Source organism: Chlorocebus sabaeus, chromosome 27 (genome assembly GCF_047675955.1).
Source record: "Chlorocebus sabaeus isolate Y175 chromosome 27, mChlSab1.0.hap1, whole genome shotgun sequence".
Taxonomy (NCBI): domain Eukaryota; kingdom Metazoa; phylum Chordata; class Mammalia; order Primates; family Cercopithecidae; genus Chlorocebus; species Chlorocebus sabaeus.
The window spans coordinates 23,043,966-23,066,338 of record NC_132930.1 but is presented as its reverse complement, the minus strand read 5'-3'; positions in this window follow the sequence as shown (position 1 = coordinate 23,066,338).

The window sequence follows — 22,373 nt, the reverse complement described above, 5'->3', positions numbered from 1 at the left end:
TGCTGTCAGGAGCATCCTCCATACAGGATCATTCTCAGGGTATGCTTAAGTTAAGTTTTTGCTGTCAAGTGGCTCTACCATACAATCTTTTTCGATTTTTAAAATCTAAAAAGGATTTTAAAGCAGATATTATAAACTTGTTCAAGGACATAAAGGAAAATATGGCAGAAATAAATAACACTTGGAGAATTTCAAGTAAATAAATTCTACCGTTTGATGGGAAAACAGGAATTAATTTGCAAACACTTTAATCCAACATAGACTACATATAGTATGTCTTTTTTTTTTTCTGTCTGCTTTTATTATTCTTTCCTTAACTTTGATTTTCAGTAGTTTGACAATGATTTGCTTTGGTGTAGTTTTCTTTGTATTTATCCTCCCTTGCTTATTCTTTACCCCAAGTCTGTAATCTGATTTTTTTCTTATTTCACCCCTGTTTTTTTTTTTAATCTCTCTATGAACACTTTTAGGATATTCTTTTTTAACTGCCTATTCTAAAACTTTATGACAGTATGTCCTTTAGCTATCATCCTGAGCATTTGTTGGAACCTTTTAATCTATAAATGCACAGTTCTGTGTTCTGAAAAAAAAAACACTGAATTGTTTATTCCTCCTCCATTTTTCATACCCTCATTCTGTAATTCCTATTTCTCAGTTTCTGTAACATCTGGGCAGAGTCTGTATTTTTAAATAATTTTTATTTTCTATTAATATGTTTGGTATTTCTAATCTACTTTCTGATAAAAGTCTTCAATTTTAACTTCAAACCTCAGTATTCTTCTGCTTTTTAAATTGATATTAATATGCATTAATTTCAAAGCATAGTTTTGTTCTCTGAATTTTTCTTTTAGGGATAACTCTTTGTTTTATGGATGCAAACTAAAAGCATGATTGACTATGCTTTAAAATGACTGTACCATAAGTTGCAGATCCCCACTTTTCTTCAAAATATTCTTTGAGGCTGGTTTTACTGGCTAGATAAAATTCTTTCATTGTCCTCCCTCTAGGACAAACTAGGCTGCTAGCCTGCTAAAATCAATAGGGAAATGGAAGAGGTAGGGGCTCTTATGATTTTCTGCTTTCAGAAAATTATCACTGATTCTAACTATTCCTGTTGTTTTCTAGTACAGATTCCTGATGGTCCACCTTCTCAGAATCATAATTTCCAGGTTTCTTTCAGGGTAGCAAGAAAATAGTTGCATGACTGCATTTGATGTTGTATGAGTTCAGGCTGCCATAACAAAGTGGTATAGACTAGGTGGCTTATAAACAACAGAAATTTATTTTTCACAGTTTTGGAGGCTGCAAATCTGAGATTAGAGTGCCATGTGGTTTGTTCTGCTGGGTAGCAGACTGCTGACATCTTGTATCTTTACCTGGTGGAAAGGGCAAGCAAACTCCTTGAGACCTCTTTTATAAGGTCACTAATTCCACCCAGAAGTACTTTAAACTTATGATCTAACAACCTCTCAGAGACTCCACTGCCTAACACCGTCATATTGAAGGTTAAATTTTCAAGATATGAATTTTGGCAAGACACACGCAATCAGTCTGTAACAGGTGACATAGTGCAGCTTTGGGCCCAATTGCCTCTTGCATGAATTGACAAACAGTGCTCCTAAATGCTTCGAGTGCTTTCCACGTTTTAGATTACTTTTCCTTGCCAATTCCTAAACCATTGTGCCATTCTCAGGTCTACAGTGGGCTATTCTGAGCTTCTTCCACTCTAGGCTTAAGTTCAGTTTTGCAAATCTATGGATTTATATCAGCAGATGGCAAACCATGACATGCCTGTTGTCTATCTCTTTTGGCAAATAAAGTTATTAGAACATAGATGGGCTTATTTGTTGTTGTGTTGCCTATGGCTGCTTTCACACTACAATGACAAAATTAAGTGGTTATGACAGAAACTGTGTGGGCCACAGGCCAAATTATCTGAATCTTTACAGAAAGTATTCACCAACCTCTGGTCTACAGTCCTTTTTACTTATGCATCCATATCATAGCCTCCAAAACTTCATTCCTAATGACTCCTCTCCCCTGCTATTTTTGATCTTGTAGATTCATTTTGTCAACCCTTTAATATTGTTTGTGCGGATTTCGGATTGGAGCAGAGTTAAGCATGAGGGTCCAGTTCACCAATTGTAACTGAAGGCTCCAACCACTCTTCTTTGTCATCACCACCTAAATCACTTTATCAGGACAATTTGTTTTAGTGAGCAGCAAAAGCAGGTCTGTCTCAAGAGGATTTCCACATCCTTTTATAATTTCTGTTTCTTTAAATGGGTATTAGATATTGTTTAATATCTATTGATATCTCTTGGACATTAAAGTTTTCCACGCTACTATAGCTTTCACTGCTTATAAAGGAAAGCAACATGAAACATTATAAGATGCTGATACTAATTTTATATGCTCTCATCTAGCAATCATTTATGGAACATCATATTTGTAGTTGGCATTGTGTTCAGTCTTAGAACACTAAGAATAGCAGTAACAATAATAATTGTTATTATATAAAAGATATATTCACTGCCCTTACAAAATGTATCATGATAAGGAATACTGAAATTTAAAAAGTATTTCAAATCACTGACATGAGCTATTATAGAAGTAAGAACAGCTCATATGTAGAGGATACTTGTCTCTGATCATAATATAAAGCTTTACATTGAGTGATAACATTTTGATATTCAGAGCAGAAAGAGTATTCTTGCCAAGAGGCAAATATAAAATATAAACATATTTTCTAGGACAAATATAAAATACAACAAATATAAATAATAAGGTAAGTTTCAAAGTATTGGAACATAAATTTCCACCGTTATCCATCTGTGCAATATCTGGTAAGTTATTTAAACTTTAGTTTTCAAAGATAATATTAATTTTTTTCTCATAGCTTTACTCTAAGAATTATGTAAAATAATGCACTTGACAGATTTAACAGAATTCCTGGTACATAATAAATGCTCAGTAAAAGGTAGTTGTTTATATTGTTGTCATGAATTACCCTGAGAAGTAATATTTTAGTAATAATTAATATATAACAATATTTCAAGCACAATGGCACTGTTGGCAAGAGATATTTTGTGAAGGAGTAAACTTCTAATCATCCTGAAAATCACAGAATATAGAAAACCAATTGCTTTTTTCCAACAAATCCAACTGGGGCTAATAAAGGATGACTCATAATTGGACACTCTTGGGTTTGGATTAGAATCACTGAATTCATGTTCATCCTAATTATTTCTACAATTTTTCTTAAAGATCAATATTCCAACATGCATACACACACACACATGCATGCACACATACACACACACACAGTCTCTCTCACACACACACACACACACACACACGTATACTAGATGTATCTTGGCTAGCAACTTGGGTAGCATTACTTGGAGGAAATATATCAATATATTTTCCCTAGCTGCTATGTAAACTTATGTTTTCTTTCATTTTGCTTGTATTTTTTCGAGAGAAAAAAATTTAAAATATCACTTAGAATTGATTGTTAAGAAACAACATTGCAACATTTATTGATATACAAGTAGGTGAAAATAAAAAAATAATATGTGACATAATTTAGTACAGTGTTGCTTCAAATATTTTGTCTCTTACCTTATTTTTCATTAATAGTGACTGGAGATCTGGCTTACTTCTAGAATTTTGATTAGTATGATGTTTAGAACTATGGTATGCCTAGTTAAAAACAGTAAGTGAATGGTTCTTTTTTGGTCTCTTTAATAATCTACTGGAAGCGTACAGAATTTTTTTTTTGTTATTTTATTATTATTGTTGTTTTTTCAGGGCCCGTGGAAACAATCACAGGCCCTTGCGATTGGAGTGTTTTAATCTTGCACATTAGGTGTCCACGTTTTATATAGGCTCAGTTATCCTTTGCAGTATAACCCTTGACCTAAATAGACATTTACAGAAATGTTTTAAAGGATCCTCTCTGCAAGGTATTGGAATTGCACATACTGATAATTTCCTTTGCAGAATTATTGTGACAAACACTTCTCTAAGCTTCCACTAATCTCTCTGAACATAGCACAGCATTTTACTGATATTTAAGATGAAATCTTGAACACATTCCATTTTATATAGGAGAAGTTTTCAGCCAATAGAAGGGCTCCAAACTGAGCAGATATTTAAAGATACTTAGTGCAGTCATTGGAATGTGAACCACTATAAGAAAAAGTTCTTTTGGCTGCTGTGAATGTCATACTGGGAGCAGACTCTGGGGCAAAGCATGCAGGCCCTAGAGTGGCACCAGCCTTTGAGGATAGAAAGGGTCCAGGAATGCATAGGATTGAGCTGGGGAGACAAACACTTTCAATGTCCAGTCGCCTGAGAGTAGCTTAGAATCCTTGAACACAGGACTGATGAACTTGGCAAGCTCATGCTCTGCAGACGCACAGGGAGGAGGTCATGTCCATTTGGCATTTGTGACACAGCTTTAAGGAAGTCCTCATAGTGATTGGAACAGTGTAATGTCATAAAATTACTTGTTCAAAAAATTCACTTTATTTATCTTCGGAGGCCCTATTTCTGCTCAGTGTTGGAAAAATTGATCTTGCTAATTCAACGTGGCTTATTCTAATCCAGGATTTTTTTTCCCCACTGAAATGTATAATTTATGTTTAGTCCTACCCAATTTAAATTTCTACCATCAAGCTTTCTCCACCTTCCTGATCTCAAAATGGCTCTATGGCAACAAAAGCTTTCCCAGCTACTGTCAATCTAGTTGGATAGTGTTTGTGTGCATGTGCATGTACAGGTGTGCTTATGTGTGTGCACACATGTGTCTTAAGATTATTCTTGACCTTGATCTCATCTGATCATCAATCTTGTGATAACATTGAACAGAGCTGATTTTGAAATAACTGACTCACTTTGGCCCCTTCTTCTTGATGGCTCTCAGGTAACTGGTTTCCATCCATATCATGGTGTCAGGAAACCCATAACATCGCAGCTAGTCAGTCCCTTACTCAAAGGCAGATGCCATTCGCATCTCTGTACTGTGAGGTTGTTATTCTACCAGTGAGTGCTGGCTTGGAATGGTAGACTGTGCTGCATGGCCTTTGTTATGCTTGGAACTGCAGGTACCAGATCTCCTCCCTCTTTGGTGTCAGATTAACGTTGGCCACAGGAAAAACATATGCACAGTTTGGAAGATAGAAGTGAATCAGCAACCATTGCTTCTGAAACTGTTTTTGCAGCTAGATGCAATAAAAGAGAGACAGAGAGGCCAAAAGACCTCTGCACAAGGTCCCTTTTCTGGTTCTGAAAGTACATGGTTTCTCAGATTTACTAGTCTCTTTTCCTGTCCTCCAACACCCACTCTCCTACACGTTTCAACCGGTCCTATAATAACTCAATATCCTGTAGCATGGATAGTGACTCTACTCCATAACAAAGTCCTGACTGAGACAGGTTTTTGTTCACTCTTTTTCCTAAATGCCACCACTATGCCTGAGTTCAAGGAAAACATGAAGATTTTTCTACACGGTTGTTTGATTCCACACTCCCACATCTAGAAGCAGCAATCATAGTCAGACTGGCCAACTCCTGGATTTCTGGATGGATCAGATGTCAGTGATGGTCTGGACTTTTTCCCATCTGAACCTCAAAGTCAGAAGGATGCCCCTGCTCACCTTAGCATACTCATGGTTTTGGGGGATCGGGGAGATTCAGGGAGCAGAAGCACTTCTGGTTCACTATCTCTACATTTCATATCATCTATAAAGGTTAGTAATATTCACGCTATTCTTCCGGTACATAAACAATTCCCATTATTTTCGTATCACACCTGTTGTGATATCTTTTGAACTTTGAGACAAGATTTAGCATCTTTCTTCTGGCTGTCTTTCTGAGGGTCATTGGGAAAATACAATTAAATTAACCCCTGATGTGATGTCTTAATGCATTTCATATTTAGTCTGCACAAATTTTGCCTTCACCTGTTCTAACTCAGGTGGCGAGTGTTGCTCAGTATTGACTCTGACTGTGATTTTACTCACTCAAAGGCTGCAATAGTTTTCTCAGGGTAGGGGAAACACATTCTAAGAAGGTAGTGATAAATTGGCAAGGTGCCAGAGTACCAGATTAATAGATTAGGATCCAGGTTCAGATTTTACTCTGATACAACGGGGTCAACACCATTTCTGTGTAATAGGTTGAGATGAGAATATAGGGATCCCGAGTCTCTGAGACTGCAGGGATGCCCAGGTGTCATCCATGATAAGTTCAACATAATGTGTGAGAAGAGCAACTTCAGTGTACCACTAGATGCAGTTACAGCTTTTTATGTATGTGCCCCCTCCCACCTCTGAGGTTGGAGGCATATGTATATCCCTTCCCCATCAGGACAGATTGATGAAGGAAATGAAATGAGCCTTGGACAGCAGGGTTGTTTTACAACAAGTAATGCAAAGAAGCTGAGAAATGAAGCAGGGGCAGTGCCTGCCCACTGGCCTGCTTTTGCTTTGGTATTGTCAATTATTCCACTGTAATGAATACTAAATGCTGGAAAATATCATTTTTTGTTCAATAGTTTGAATACTCCTAAAATCTCTCTCTTGTTCATATTTCATTATCTTAACCCTTTGAAATAATTTAGGAATTGAGTATCTCATCTTTATCTTTTACGTTTAAATATCTTCACACTTTTTAAAACAATTTTTTACATGTCTTGAAATGTTAATCATCAGAATTCCTCCTACTGTGCTCCAGAAATAGTTCAGACCTACCTGGCATCCCATCTATACCTGAGTCCTAAACTAAAAACTGAGGTAAACACCCTTTCCCAGCCACATCGAATCATAAGAAAAGAACATTCTGCATGGATAGCTTCCATCCTTTTTCCAAGAAGCTTTCTTTGCATGGCCAGTCCAAGAGAGGTGTTTTGTGGACACCTTGGCCCTTTCTAGGGAATATACTCATGATCTCTGTGTTGCTTATTCGTACCCACTTGGACTGTCATCAACTTAAAATAACACAGAAAAAAATTGGCTACTGAATCCCTTTATCTGGGTCATTCCTAATTCAGCCACACCAATCCAGACAGGGTGATGCATCCTGAGCAAACCTACCTGTTCAACAATCTATGGTGTGAGTTTGGGATCTGTAGTAAAAATGCACATACAGATGCTCCTTGACTTATGGTAGGGTTATGTCTGGATAAACCCATCGTAACCTGAAAATATCATAAGTTGAACATGCATTTAATATACCTGACCTACAGATCATCACAGCTTAGCCACGCTTACCTTACATATGCTCAGAACCCGTCCATTAGCTTATATTTGAGCAAAATTATCTAACATAAGCATATTTTATAACAAAGTGTTGAATATTTCATATAATTTATTGAATACTGTAATGAATGTCTATAACTTTTGCACCATTATAAAGACAAAAATCATATGTCAAAACATTTAAGTTAGGGGCAATCTATATAAAGATATCACAAGGAATAAAAATGGTTAACAATAATTGTCAGACAATTTACATATATTACCTCAGTATTATAAGTGATTTTACAGAGGTGAATTACACCCATATGAGTAAATTTACTGCCCATAAGGCTTACTAACAGGCTAGTGGCTATGTGACTGTTCCATGATGTATCCAGGATTAGAAGCCTAAGCTATATGACTCCGGGTTTTGGCTCCTAACTCTACATTTTACTACATTTCTAGGAGTACTCATTTTTGTTAGCTCCCACCTAGACAACCCATTATTGGCTTACTAAGGTAAATACTTTTCATAAAACACTCAACAAAGAATAATAATGGTCCCTAGACTTCTTCTTTCTATGAGGACTTAGGTTTGCAACATCCGTATGCTGACTTTCTAGGGGTGGGAAGCCTTGTAACACATCTAGTTTGCTGCCTCACGCCAGTAAGAATGCAGTGAATGGCACTTTTTGAAGAAAAATATAAGATCTTTGAAAATATAAAACGTTGGTTGCAAACAATTGATTTTTTAAAACTCTGCATTTTGTGTTTCTACCAAATTTTTCACTTAGGATAAAGAGAAATGAATACTCTATGATGTGAGAAAATCACTACCTAGTAGATCATGAGAAAAGACATGGGAAATATCACTTGTAATTCACTTCCATCCTGTAATATCAGTCTCCATCAAAACCAGCTCATGCCCTTCTTGTGCTATAAAACCTTCTGTGACACTATCAGACCAAACCAGTTATTTTAATTTTCAGTGTAATAGGGGGATTACTTACCCCACACAATCAGATACATAATAAATGCTGGGAGAATCAGTGAAGCTTTGCAGCAATATGTGAGCTGTACTATTTTGGTAATATTTGTTTGTTGTATACTATTGATTTCAACAAAAAGGTACAATTTCTAAAATGAGAAAAATATGTGAGCAAATCCTTTAAAATGAAAGTAAGTCTAGTGGTGAGAAGGTGTTTGGTGAAGTGAATTTCTATTTCATTCTAGGCTTTTCTAAGAGATTCAGCCTGCTCATACAAATAAAGATATCGATACAAATGTCAGCAATATCTGAAAGTTTATTTTTCATATTTAAGTGTTAATGTACTAAACGTTTTACACATATTACATTTATTCTAACAACCTAATTAAGCCAATATTACACTTCTCATTTTACACATAAGGAGATCATGGTTCAGAGTGGTTTACTAAATGCTCAATGTCATAATGCTATTATAGGTCTGGCACCATTTAAAATTGCATCTATCTGATCCCAAAGATTATACTTTTAAACACTGTTTCTGTACTCCAAACTGAAAACAGGTAAAAGCTGCACTCTGACTACTGGCTCTCGTTTTCCCTGAATTTATTTGGACTAACTCCTTTCTACACTATTTCCATTCCTTGTCTTAGTTGGTTTTCCAACATCCCCATATTAATTTTATGTGTCAACTTGACTAGGCCATGGGGTGCCCAGATATTTCATCAAACATTATTCTAGGTTTTTCCATGAGGTTGTTTTTGGATGAGAATAACATTTAAGTTGTAGACAGAATAAAGCTGATTTCTCTTGCTGATGTGGGTGGACCTCCCATAACCATTTGAAGGCCTTAATAGATAAAAGGGCTGCCTCAGTAGGAGGGAACTTCTCCTGCCCGATTTGCTTTGAACTGAGACTTCAGTTTTTGTTTTTGTTTTTATTTTTTTTCCCTGCCTTAAGACTCAAACTGCAACATTGGTTTCTCCTGGTCTTGAGCCCTCCTGGCCTTTAAACTGGAACTCCAACATTGAATCTCTTGGCTCTCAGGCCTTCAGACTTAGACTGAAACCTAATCAGCTGCTCTCCTGGGTCCCCAGCTTGCCAACTCACCCTGCTTCAATAATCATGTGAACCAATTCCTTATAGTGTCATGTGTCACAAAAGAAGTTTTAGTCAACAACGAACTGCATATGTAACAGTGGTTCCATAAGATTATATCATATTTTGACTCTATCTTTTCTATGTTTAGATATGTTTAGTATACAAATGCTTACCATTGTGTTACAGTTGCCTGAAGTTTTCAGTACAGTCACATGCTGTACTGGTTTGTGACCTAGGAGTGATAGGCTGTACTACGTTAGCCTAGGTGGGTAGAAGGCTAATACTATCTAGGTTTGGGGAAGTAACACTCTAGGATGTTTGCACAATGACAAAATCATCTAACAACACATTTCTCACAGAATGTATCCCTGTGGTTAAGTGACACATGACTATAACAAATATTTCTCTCTCTTGTCTCTCTCTTCCTTTTTCCTTTTTTCTCTGTCTCTCTGAATAGATAGATAGATAGTATTGGCTATTTTGCTCTGGAGAAATCTGACTGATATACCATGTGACCCAGAACCTCAATTCATAGAAATATTGTTGATGCTTGTATCCTATTTGGACACATTGCTCTGGCTCTGTGTTGGCACTTCAATTCAAAGGAATCTTGTAAACACGTTAAGAAGTTGAAATAAATAGGGAGGGGGTAAAATTAGGCTGTGTTTCAAAAGGCAGAGTGTCATGTTCAGAAACTCAGAGGCAGTCAGAGAACTCAAGAACACAATAACAGGATTAAACCTGTGCCAAAATAAGTTGTTGGGAATACAAGACGTCATGCCCAAAATAGGAACACTTTTACACTGTTGGTGGGAGTGTGAATGTGTTCGACCATTGTGGAAGACAGTGTGGTAATTCCTCAAGGATCTAAAATCAGAAATGCCATTTGGCCCAGCAATCTCATTACTGGGTTTATACCCAAAGAATTATAAATCATTCTACTATAAAGATGCGTGCACACATTGTCAGGCCTCTGAGCCCAAGCCAAGCCACTGCATCCCCTGTGACTTGCACGTATACGCCCAGATGGCCTGAAGTAACTGAAGAATCACAAAATAAGTGAAAATGCCCTGCCCCGACTTAACTGATGACATTCCACCACAAAAGAAGTGAAAATGGCTGTTCCTTGCCTTAAGTGATGACATTACCTTGTGAAAGTTCTTTTCCTGGCTCATCCTGGCTCAAAAAACTCCCCCACTGAGCACCTTGTGACTCCCACTCCTGCCCGCCAGAGAACAACCCCCCTTTGACCGTAATTTTCCTTTACCTACCCAAATCCTATAAAACGGCCCCACCCTTACTTCCCTTCTCTGACTCTCTTTTCAGACTCAGTCCACCTGCACCCAGGGTATTAAAAAGCTTTATTGCTCACACAAAGCCTGTTTGGTGGTCTCTTCACACAGACGCGCATGACACACATATGTTTATTACAGCACTATTTACAATAGCAAAGACTTGGGACTAACCAAGTGCCCATCAATGGTAGACTGGATAAAGAAAATGTGGCACATATACACAATGGAATACTATGCAGCCATACAAAAGAATGAATTCACGTCCTTTGCAGGGAAATGGATGAAGCTGGAAACCATCATCCTCAGCAAACTAACATGAGAACAGAAAACCAAACACCAAATGTTCTCATTCATAAGTGGGAGTTGGACAATGAGAACACATGGACATGGGGGAAATGGGGGCAAGGGGAGGGAGAGCATTAGGACAAATATGTAATGCATGGGGAGCTTAAAACCTAGATAACGGGCTGATGGGTGCAGCAAAGCACCATGGGGCACGTGTATCTAAGTAACAAGCCTGCATGTTCTGCACATGTATCCCAGAACTTAAAGTAAAATTAAAAAAAAAAAAATGGCAATATCTTAAGATTGTTTATCTTCTATTTTTTATCTTTTGTCCTTCCTATTTTACCATGCAGCAGATGTTCTTAACATCAAAGAGCTTAGAAGTCCTAGTACAGTGTTTTACGAAATATCTCCATGGCCTATTCTTTATATTTATACCCAGATTTTTAATTCTCTATGTCTATTTCATTGCCTACTTTTTGATTTTAATCTTAAGTTCTTTGAATCAATGCATTGCATGAATTCCTCAGTCTTCTAGTACAATATCTCTGGTTTCATATAATGCATCCCTTCCAAATTTCTCTATATTCACCTTCATCCTAGACTTGTAGATCTGCAATGAGAATATCAAGTCTTTTCATCTAGAACCAGGTTAAGATCATGCCTTCTCCAAGATTTTTAGCCTAACTTTATCCTTAGAGTTGTGGCATTTCCCTTAGGAAAGAAAAACAGAAGCTTAAATATATACCCTATTTGACCTCTCAGTTTTAATTTTTGCATATGCCAATAGAAGAAGAGCTATATTAATAGATAATGGTGAACTTAAAAAAATACTATGGAAAAGCCTTTGTATTCATAAGCTTGGAAAACCCAGACCAGTCATATACATTAATCCTATCCTGTGCTTCCACTAAATGAAAATATGGTATACTCAGGAATCCAACAGTGTCTCAGCAGTACTTCCTCTAAGTGATTTAATTCAGAACAATGACACAAAGGTATCTTTATGAAGATTTCTTACATACTTCTTTTTATTGTTCTAATCTCTCTCTTTAATTTGACATTTGCATATTTGCAATACAGATGGCAATGCTAATACATCTAAAAGAGTACTACTTTATTCACCTAAAGTCTTTCTCTTTACTGTTGATTCAGCAAATAATACCCCCATTTCCCTAAATGTTTCATCCAAAAGTCTGGGGTTGATTTCTCTGTTTTTCCCACCAAACTCTAATTCCTCAAAAAGTAGTGGGCTGTATTTCAAAATCAGTCTGAAGTTTATTCACTCTTTCTCCAGGAAATCTACTCCATTATAATTTTATTATCTTACATCTGGTCTAGTGCAGTAGCCTTCTAATTATTGTTTCCACTTTTGCATTCTTATAATTTGTTCTTCAAGGATGAACCAGAATATATTAACATTTAAATAAAATTAAGCTCCTCCTTGCCTTACAACATTCCACTGGATTTGCATTAGATTCCTAGTGCTACTGTAACAAACGAGGTACCACAAAATCATTGACTTAAAACAAATTGATTATCTAACAGTTCTGGAGATCTGAATTCCAAAATGAATCTCACTGGGCTAGAATTTAGGTGTCAGCTAAGCTGCATTGCTTCTGGAGGCTCTGGGGAGAATATGTTCTTGCCTTTTCCAGCTTTTAGAGGCTGCTTGGACCCTTTCCATCTTCAAAGGCAACAGTGGAAGAGCAAGTCTTTCGCCATCTACATCATCTGACGCTCACTCCTCTGCCTTCTGCTTCCATTATTGAGGAATCCTGTGATTATGCTGAGCTTATTCCTATTTTAAGGTTAGCTGGTTGGCAACCTTAATTCTCCTTGATCATGTAAAATAACACATTCACAGGTTGCAGATTAGGACGTAAACATTTTTTGGGCTGTTATACTGCCTACCACAGGCTTTTCAAAAAATGAAAAATACAAAAGACTTTTCAAGTTCCAAATTTCCCTACTGCTTGGCCCCTGCCCAACTCTCCATCTCCATGGCAGACAGCCCTCTCCCTTTGCTCACTGGGCTCTGGTCACACTAACCTTTAGTGACATTCTGATCCAAACAAGTGTCATCTGGCGGAAGACCTTTGCCCTTGCTGTTCCTTTGTGTGAAAGGTTCTGTCACCAGACATTCACACGCTTGGCTTATTCTTGTCATTTAGTCCATTTCCCCAAGAGAGGCTTGGGAGGCTTTTCTGCCACTCCAGATAAAACAGTTCCAACTTCTACACTCTTTTAAGTTATTATGATTTATTCCCTTCATAGAACTTATCACCAGCTGAATTGCCTTATTTGTTTTCTTGTTTAATGTCTTTTTAACCTAACAGAAAGACACATGTGGATATGCATCTCGTCTGCTGTTTTAAGAACTTTTACCTCCAGAGTTTACAACAGTGCCTTGCTTGTAAATTTTCAAGGCATATTTGATGAATGCATGATTGAATAATTTTATGAATACATTTTAAATGAATCTCCAAAATAATCATGCACTATTTTTTTTTTTTCTATCAGGAGAAGGATTTGCCAGTATATTTTCCTTCTCCGCAGAGGGAGCCGTCATTTAAAAAGGAAGAAACCTTCAATTCTTTGCTCCCTCTGGGGTACCATGCATCATTCCTCTGAGGGTATTTTTAGCCCACAACAAAGTTGTCTGTATTCTGCAGTACCTTAATCCCTTTTTCTTCTGATACTCTGGGAAACAAAAAAGTCGCTGCTCTCAGAGGGATGGACTAGAGAATTCCATTAATTCAGAAAACAAGAGATTTACCATGTGCTTCTGTGATCTAAATGGAATGAGAAGGTCACACTGTACCTTTTCTTCAATTGCATAGTTTGCTTCTCCCATTGTTACTTGCATTTTATGCAGACTCTTAACTTGTGCCAGTTAGCTTCAAATTTGGGAAGGTAGTCAGTCCACTTGCTGCTCCAGATAAATCTGAGGCAAAATTCACTACATTAGCTCTAATAGAGTCCTTTGCAAGCTTGACCTACCCCGGTCAGGATCTGTTCTGATTAAACTGTAAAGCCTGTTATGTCTCTTGCTGTGCATTTCTCTTGTTGCTAAAGTCTTCATGTTTAGTCGGATATACTCATTGCTTCCAAGATCCTGGCCAATTCAGCCCTACCAGCTGCCTACCCTTTGAGGTACTTGGGATTTAACAAAAAATAAACTACTTCTCTTGCCCACGTGAGTAAATGTTTTATGTAGTTGAAGAATTCGATGTGGGCAAAGACCATGTATTTTGTTGTTGTTGTTCAGCAGTGTATATTTTGTACATAGCGGGTACTTGTGCTCAATTAATGTTAGCTTAATTCATTCGTTTATGTCTTTAACACTTAGGGTCTTGCCAGACTTTAGAAAGGATAAAAATATTTCATATTTATATGTTTAAAAGGAGAAAACCCACTTGAATTGGTTACTAACCAGATATTTTACTCCAAACTGTACATAAGGTACAGACTTTTAATTTTGTTCATATTGTTAAAAATAAGTATCCTACTTGCTGCCATGTTTGTCATAAGGCAAACATCCTACAGGAATTTCCATTTACTTCTTCTACTTGTAAGAAGAGTATGAATATGAAAGCTATATTTTATTTTTGCAGGTAGAACACTGGCAAGACATACTACAAGCTTTCCTACAGTACTTGTTTTTTCATTAATCTCAATTTTACTGGGACAGATTTCATTGCATTGGAAACTCCCTAAGGAATTTGAAGTCTGGGTCAATTCTCTGTTGTATACGTGAGTGTAGTATATGATATTATATAGTCCTACTGTCCAAAGAGCTCAAAGCACTTGATAAATATCATCCTGTTGATCATATTCACTTTCCTGAACAGTACATGGCAAGCATTGGTATCACCATTTAGCAGTGAGCTGAAACTATGAAAACTAAAATGCAGAGGGATTTGAAAGACCAGCAAGAGGGATAAAAATACCTCAGTCACAGAATTTAGGTAAAAGCTTTCCTGAGTCCCTGAAATATACCTTTTCTTTCAATTATATTATTTCTTTAGCTCTAAATCTTAAATGCTCAGTTCTTTTGAAACTTACTTATTTTGATTTTTTAAAAAATATAAACCTTTATTTTAAGTAATATTTTTGATTACAAGTCTGGAAAATATCTCATTATTCCTCTTGACATACAACTTCTCTGTGAAATTCATCTAGTTTTGCCCTTTCTTCTTATGATTCCTTAAGAATCACAGTAATGTCACTTAAAATAACTTGAGAAATCATTGCATCAACTCCTAATGCTATTGAAAAGAAAGGCAAAGTCCAAGGTAAGTATAAGATTTGCCCACAGTCACATTGTTTGATAAAAGCAGAGAAAATGCTGGATTCAAGGCTTTCTGTCTTGAATGATTGTATTACTATACAATCCTCCAGAAACAGGAAGGAATTATATTTCAAGGCCATCATCAACTGTAGGGCAGGAGAAAGATATTTCAGACTCCCTTTTTTTTTTTTTTTTTAATGTGGGTTTGGTTGTTGATATTACATTCTTTTTCCACCTTTGTATTCTTATTACCTAGCAGAAGTCTTGAATGAATGAATGACACATTATACTCATGACAACAGATGCTAATGTAGATATATTAAGATCACTAATGGCTTCAGACATCTTAAAATAGACACTGTAAGACTGTGGTTTAGGTTATTCAAAACCACTTTAATTATTGCAAAGTGTTTCATTGAAATATGCTATCTCTTAACTTCTCGGTATTATCTCAGTCAATCATGGGTCATTCCATGGAATTAATAGGGGAATACTTAAGACTTTAACAGAACAAATAATGCTTTAACTACCTTATCCAAATGTCTTATTACAGATAAAAGCAGATTATGAAATGCACATGTAGCGTCTTTGAATATTTTTAAATAATAATAGGCATAGAATAATGAGTATTTTCATCAATATTATGTTTGATCAATTCCTTACTACGAAAGGGACAGATGATTCAAACAACTTTTTCTGTATATTGCCGTTGAAACTGAGAGTACAGATCATTGACATGCTTGTGAATGACACAAACATTGCCAAACTCCTGATGGTAGGTAGAACCTAATGTTAAAACAATGACATGAACATGCCTATTTCAATAATTCTTACACATTCACAATTTTCTTTTATCTTTTTTATTTATTAAAAGATGTAATTATTGGCCAGGCGCGGTGGCTCACGCCTGTAATCCCAGCACTTTGGGAGGCCGAGGCGGGCGGATCACAAGGTCAGGAGATCGAGACCACAGTGAAACCCCATCTCTACTAAAATTACAAAAAATCAGCCAGGCGCTGTGGTGGGCGCCTGTAGTCCCAGCTACTCAGGAGGCTGAGGCAGGAGAATGGCGTGAAGCCGGGAGGTGGAGCTTGCAGTGAGCCAAGATCGCGCCACTGCACTCCAGCCTGGGGGACAGAGTGAGACTCCGTCTCAAAAAAAAAAAAAAAAAAAAAAAAAGATGTAATTACTTGAGGGATAAGGGAGGATCTCTTCCAAAATTTTCAATACCTGTGAGCTTAACATGATGGAAAATAGTAATGTGAGTAGATGTATTGATAGTACTAAATCCAGTTAGGTAACAAATATATTTGTGGTAGTAGATTCAGTGAGTTAATAAGTCTAATATATTTCACCTTTACCTTCATTTGTATTGCGCCACTTTAAGCTGTAACATCTAGGCTCAACTTTTGGAACAGGTTTGTTTATATTTGTGCTTATGTTCTCTCACTTTATCAGACAATTCTCTATACAACGGTTAAATAATTTCTCTCCAATACAAATATAAACACATCATTTTCATGCTTAACATTTTCAGTAGCATTTTTGTTGTTAAATGATTTTTAACATGGATATGGGATAAAATGACTCCCCATCACCACATATGGTTAGAATTAATGCCAAATATTTTATCATGGCGTGAAATTACACTTTCATCTGTCCTCTGCCTCACACTCTGTCTCCCCTCTCACCACTCTACTTTGTATGTTTTTCTCCAGAAATAAAAACATCTTTACAATTCTCTAAAAACAAAAATCACATTGTCTATGACTCCCTACTAGAAAATTCTCTCTGCTTGGAATGTTCTTTCCAGTAATGTCTGGTGAGATGAATTATCCATTTTCCCCTCAAGCACTGTGACTCAGTGAAGGCTTTATCTACCTCTGAGGCTTCAATACTTTCATCAGATATGCACTTAAAAAGTTTTCCTGTTTATTTAATAAGAATTCAGAAAAGGCTGATCATGTACTTTAAGTGCTGTGCTTGCACACCGTGCCGAAGTTGCTTGTATACATAAATTCTCCTTCATTAGCATATGAGATTCTGGAACAGAATCTGTTTCATATCAACTTCTGACATTCCGGGACATAGCTCAGTGCTTGGCAACTAAAAGGATCCTCAGATTTAGATACTAAGCAAACCAAATTAATATATGTCAAATATGTGAAATTAGTATTTATGACAATTTCATGGACATGGTAATTTCAGGACATTTCAAGACATTTCTAGATGTGATGATTGTTGGGTTTTGAAGGGAAGGCGAAGGTTAAAGAAAGACACAAAGAAAAAGAGAGAGAGGGAGAGAGAGTCACTCAACAGCAATCGCAGGCATTTATGTCCAGCATAAACCTGCAGAGGTGGGGGACCAGCTTAATGCCAGTGAGTACCGCTCTTACAGTCTGGTGTGCTTAATAGGTATGAGCAGGAGGGATCTGGGCAGTATGTCTTGCTGCACGGCAGGATATTGATAAGATGTCCCTGTGATCAGGCAGTTTGGCCCTTTCTTCAGTGGGATGTGATAGGATGTTCTTTGAATCTTTGCCCAACAGGATATAATAGGGACGTTCCTTTCATTGGACCATTGCCCAGCGGAGTATTATGAGAAAGTCAGCTGGTTGGGCAGGATATTTCTGATGGCTCAAACCCCCGTGGAACGTTTCACTTTGACCAAGGTCTGCGAAATGGTGGGGGGCTTACACAATGGTAAAGTTTGGACTAACAGTTATAAGGGTTTGCTGGCATTTTATTATTAAATCGAAATAAATGCGAAGTTCACAATTCACTAGGAAATGCCTTCGTAGTGAATTGTTGCTGCTTCTACCTCTGAGTGATCCCTAACCAGTGATGGATTATGCAAATCTCAAATGAGGATTTGCCCTGGGTCTTAGAGGAATTAGATACATTTTACATTATGCTATAAATGCCTAACTTCATTTTATGTTTCCAGAAGACATTTATGTAAAATCTGCTGGTTAGTTGCCCTTACCAAAAAATGAAAAAAAAAATATGTATATATATATATATATATATATATATATTTGAGCCTTGATTGTATTCAAACATGAAAAATGAAAGAAGCAACTTTCTCTTATTACTATTTTTGTCAGTATCAATATATTTTCTAACTACTGTCATACATTCTAATTTAAAAGCACATGTTCCTCCCAAAGATGAGAACTGAGAATGAAAGGCAAGTTTTAAACGTAGACAGCTTTACTCTTAGAATTACTGCTGAGTATATAGAAAAATGAAATACCTTTAAAAGGTTCAGCAAATGTCTGGTAAGAAATAAAGAGGTCAGAAAATAGTTTCTCCTGATAAGCTTACATTTTAAACATATTTCTTAGGGAAATAAATTCCCTAGATATTTTTAAAAAATAACCAACATGCATTACTCAAAATTAGTTTCCCATAATTGGCGACTTCTCAAAATGTAACTGATGGACTTCCCTATTACTGAATAAAATTAGCAAAATCCCTAAAATAAAAACTGCAAAAAGAAATAAAAATGATGATCTCTTCTTATCCTCATCTCTGCCTCTCTCTCTTCATATATACATATGGGTGTCAGTGTGTGTGTATGTGTGTCACAGAGAGAGAGAGAGGGAGAGAGAGAGAAAGAAGATATATTTTTTAAGATGGGCTTGCATGGAAGCTAGCTTGCAAAATTCAGATTATTGTAATATTGTCTTTGCCGTGAAAGAAGATGGAAAACACACGGGTATGTTACCTTCTTGCAAAGATGATATAAATTTGGCACTTCATGTTTCTTTCTGTTTTGAGAGTGACTTATCTGGGAAGGAATGGAAGATGTGTGCACAAGGGATGATGGATTGAGTTATTGTTTGTGAAAGGTCACATTTAGGTTCCTCTATGCTCAAGTAAAGGATTCTGTTACACATGTATGTTCCATTCTTCTATATCTTTGAAACACACTTATTGAGTCATTCTATGCACTGGACACTGTTGAAACAAATATAAGTAAAAATCAGCCTCTTCCAAAACAACCTTTTTGTTTAGTGGAGGAGAGAGCAAGTACCTTATACACTTAAAGTGTTACAGTGAAAATTTGAACAAGTTCACATTGGAACACAGAAAAAAGGTACCTATTGATACTCTGAGATGCTGTAATCAAGGGAAGAGGATCAAAAAACTGATTTTGGGTGCTTGATTTAGGCTCCTGAAGCAACGGAATGCCATTGTACAAAGAGTCAATGTAGTATGCAAAGAGATGGAATAGAGTAAGAGTGGCATATTCAGAAAAATACTCTTTTATTTGAAGTGACAGAAGACTCTGATATCTTTAGGATGATGGTAGAAGGCAGAGCTAGAATTAAAGACAATTAGGTAAAGATGATTCCTTGGATAGACAGCATGGGAGGAACTGTGAAGAATGATGACTGAAACAGTCATGAGACAGGGGCCTGGACATGCAAAACTGTGTGTGCCATAATAAATTACTTCAGGTTATCCTGTAGGTGAACACAGCCATGAACGAATAATTAGCAAAGAAATAGTATAATCAGGTTTATATTTTGGCAATATTATTCAGATAACCATACTGAGATTGGACTAACAGAGAATATCAGAGTCACGAAACAAATTTGGAAGCTACTGCACTGGTTGTGGCAGGAGAATACCATGATTTGGATTAAAGAAGTGAGAGTGACAATAAATAAAAAGGGGTTAATTTGACATGCATGTTGAAATTCATTGTACATAGAACTCAATGCATGTATGCAGGGCGTAGGTGAAGAGAAAGGAGTTGTATCTACTTTTTTTTGTTGTTTTTATTTTAGTAACTGGGTAGAAGATGTGGTAGAAAGTGTAGTAGAGATAGTAAGCTTAAGATAATTATCAATGCTCTCAGTACTGTCATTTCTGAGTTTATAGAACTGTTATTTAGGTTAGAGTACTGTTCATTAGTACATATTTATAAATATTAAGCATATTTATTAACACTACAGAGGTACTTACATTGTTCCAGAAGAGGGTTAGAACAGTTAATTAATTTTTTATTGTTGTTGCAAATAATAGCTTTGAGAATCAAATAAATCTATGACTCTTACATCCAAAATTTTGCATTCAATATCAGGAGAGTCACATACTTCTGAGAACATCCCTTGTCCCTAGGTTAAGAATCTCTTGAGTTACGCCAAGAGGAGAAACATTAAAGAAGTTCTTAGGGAACTACTACTCAGTAAGCCATTAAAAACATTGATTTTAGTGTTGGCTGTAAATGTTTTCTGTGATAAGTTCATCTCCGTTGGATATTTCTTTTAAGGAATAAATCAATCACTAGCTTCATGCATTAATGAATTAGTCTATATATCCTAATCTCTCAATGTATAAAATAAAACTTTTTTTTTTTCTTTTCTTTTTTTTTTTTTTTTTGAGACGGAGTCTCGCTCTGTCGCCCAGGCTGGAGTGCAGTGGCCGGATCTCAGCTCACTGCAAGCTCCGCCTCCTGGGTTCACGCCATTCTCCTGCCTCAGCCTCCCGAGTAGCTGGGACTACAGGCGCCCGCCACCTCACCCGGCTAGTTTTTTGTATTTTTTTGGTAGAGACGGGGTTTCACCGGGTTAGCCAGGATAGTCTCGATATCCTGACCTCGTGATTCACCCATCTCGGCCTCCCAAAGTGCTGGGATTACAGGCTTGAAAAAATAAAACTTTTTAAAGAGAAAACCATGAAAAATTATTCTCTAAGTCAGGAGATTGTTTTTATTTTGTCACAAATAACTTTTATTTTGTCACAAATAACATGACTATTCCCCCATGGTAATACCTTCAAGAAAATTTAGAGTGTTACTTGCCTGAAGTCAAAACTACATTTTTAAAAAGCTTATGTAAATAATACTGCTATTTGATGCTTAATTAAGACTTTTGGCATGACCACCACCAAGCTCCCTGCCAAATTAAAACAATTTATTCCCAAGCTAAAAATAGCTATGACTAAATTGAAATTGACAGACAATGAACCAGTGGTTAGGCAAGTTTATTGAATACCATGCCCCAATTTTGTTAATGAAGGTATACATCATGCACCAGTTGGTACATTATTTGTTAAGCCAGGAATGATGCCAATTTCTATAGCCTCTGCCAAGATCTATAATTTAGTCACTAAAGAGCCAACACATGCTAGAGACATCATAATGTGGGGAATCCTGAGCCTTGGAATAGAACTGGTCCAAGAAGAATGCCCACCAGTTTCTGAGTTTTCTCATCCCCTTCACCCCCTTTAATTAGACCATTAAAGTCTAATTATCTTAATTAAAATAACGTTTCCAAAATACCACATATTGAACACACACGAAGTGAGGGAGAAGATAGGAACTGGGAGTAGAAATCATTAGGTGAAATTCTTCCTACTATTTGATTTATTTAAAACTGAGAGTTGTCTCTTTCCATAGTTACGTTTTTCTTTTTTTGATAAAACATCTCCGGCAATTAAAATGCAAAGATCAATAAGTAAGAGAAAATATGATTAACAGTAAAAAAAACCAAAACAAAACAAAAAAGCACTTTTAATTTTACATAGTAAAAGTCCAGAGGAAGATAGTTTCAAAGATAGTCCAAGAACTCAAAGACATCATTAAGCTGGGGGTTCTCACATTATTGCTGTACCATATTCATTATGTTGATTTCCCTTCCTTAGATTTCTTGTCCCCTGATCAAAGGATGGCTATACCAGATCCAGGAGTGGTCATGACTTTCAAAAGCAGGAGGCACTAACACCTGCTTCAAATCAAATATCTTAGACATGAATAAAATATAACATTTTAAACTAATTTCAATTAAGCATAAAAGTACATACTTAATTTTCATAGCATTTATTGCTCTGTTACATTTTAATCCAATTCATGCATTCAATTATATGATACAGTATGAGCTGAAGCAATAATTTATAGATCTACATCATTATTTTTAATTGGGGAGCATTCATTGAGCAGAAAGTGAATATTCACATGTATAGGCAAGCAACCCACAGCATATGCAGATTCAGGCTAAAAACCACTGAGACATATAGCTACATAATACATACTTATTCTGAAAATAATCTAATATGTACTTAAGCTTGATTCCTTTGCTTTTACTTCTATGGACTTCAGTGGGGATATTTACACTCAACCTACCATTTGTGTTCAAGGACCCTTTGGGTATTTTGTG